Source organism: Protopterus annectens, chromosome 9.part0 (genome assembly GCF_019279795.1).
Source record: "Protopterus annectens isolate FY-2018-M chromosome 9.part0, PAN1.0, whole genome shotgun sequence".
Lineage (NCBI taxonomy): Eukaryota > Metazoa > Chordata > Ceratodontiformes > Protopteridae > Protopterus > Protopterus annectens.
The window spans coordinates 1207284753-1207286556 of record NC_056743.1 but is presented as its reverse complement, the minus strand read 5'-3'; the positions used below and the strand labels follow the sequence as shown (position 1 = coordinate 1207286556).

The following is a 1804-nucleotide window of genomic DNA, read 5'->3' as shown; positions in this document are numbered from 1 at the left end:
CCACATTAATACATCTACACAGAGTTGCTCTATTCTAGCTGTTTACAAGAAGTGAGCTTCTCTTGTGATGGCAGTTTAGGGTGGGGCTAGCAGTGACGCACACTGCAGCTGCCAGGGTTGGGGGAGGGGTTGAAATTGTGGCACTACAAGGAAAAGCAATGCTCGTGATACTGAGAAAGTGTTAATGGCGATGGTTCAATCTGCTGCTACTACTATTCCTACTGCTTTGGAAATGTGAACCAATTTAAAACCTGGTAACATAAAAATCACAATGCAACAAAACAACTGCAGTCACACTATCTGCTTGATTATGTTATCTGCTTATTACATTTTGTACTCAGGTTACACATGTAATAGAAGTATTTGAGAAAGATGTCAAATTTCCACCTTTTTTTTGATAAGTACCAAGATTTCTAGATCACCTCAGCACCTATGACTTAAGCAGATAGCACCTGAGATGAATGTAAAATCCAAAGAGTGACACCTGCAGAGCACAGCTTCCTATTATTCTTTTCAGTAAGTTTCATGGGATCTTTAACATTGATATGAGCTACCATCAACTCTTTCAGACGAGACCTCAGTTTGAAGACGGCAACTCAGAATGCTGCATCCCCTAGGCACATGAATCCAAACAAACTAATCTGGTTGTGGCAACAGAACCTATCTGTGTCTGATCTTCCTAGAACCAAGGGCGAGTGCACAACCTGCTAAACCACTGATACTACTAAAAATAAATTATGGCCCGTACGGGGATCGAACCCGCGACCTTGGCGTTATTAGCACCACGCTCTAACCAACTGAGCTAACCGGCCTTCAAAGAGAATGCTCTGCATTCACTATGAAATGCTAGGAGGCTAAAATGCCTATGTTTATCAAAGCAAAATTACTTTATTTTCTTCAGTACTCACCACCAGCTCATACCATTAAGTGTGCAATAGAAAGTTGCCATGAAAGGCAACAGCACTATAAACCTTGAATATCTGATACTATGAGTTTACTTCTGCTGGTTTACAACAGGCTAAAATATTATGGCCTCAAACTGAATACAAAAAAATGTATCATCACCCCCTTTGGGGAGAGAGATGTCCCCACAAATTAGCACATTAATAACAACGTTCGAAGCACACAGTCAGTTGTGAGGTATTTGGGCACCCAGATTGATAGCAGCCTGACTTTTGATCACCATGTTGCTTCCATTGTACGGAGAGCTTTCTACATGGCTCACCTCATAAGTAAGGGTATCTTATCCAGGGACAAGAAGATCATAACATCCCTGTATTCTTCCCGTATAAATCCCATTATTGAGTACAATGACCCATTCGGCATGTACCTCGCAAAGCACATGCAGCAGCTGGAGAGACCACAGAGGTTCCTCACCAGGAGAATCCAAGGCCTCAAAAATCTACCATACACAGGTAGGCTAAAATCCCTACGCATCTACTCTGTTTCATACAAACTCCTCAGAGGTGACCTCTGTCTGGCATACAAGGCGATCTCAGACCCCGCCTTGATGGGACTGCTGCATATCCGCAAGTCAAGCTCCACTCGAGTAACCCACACAAGCGGCCTCAACCTGGTTTGTGACATCAATAGGACTTGCTGGTGGGACAGATTTGTGTCCCAGAGACTCGCCCATCTATGGAATAAACTCCATCTCCACATCAAGCAGAGTACCTCTTCACCCCTTTTTAAGCACAATCTGGATAACTGGATGGGAAATAGAAAATACATCCCTGGGATTCCACCCGTGTCCCTGCTGGAAGGGGTATCAGGTGCTGATTTGTCTATGCATGGGCTAAACTCT

At 43.5% G+C, this 1804-nt stretch overlaps 1 non-coding gene across 1 annotated transcript; it reads right to left on the bottom strand.

Moving 5' to 3' along the window:
* Window positions 1-738: 738 nt before the first annotated feature.
* TRNAI-AAU lies at window positions 739-812 on the bottom strand. Its single transcript has one exon. It is a non-coding gene; the product is annotated as a tRNA-Ile (tRNA).
* Window positions 813-1804: the final 992 nt, after the last annotated feature.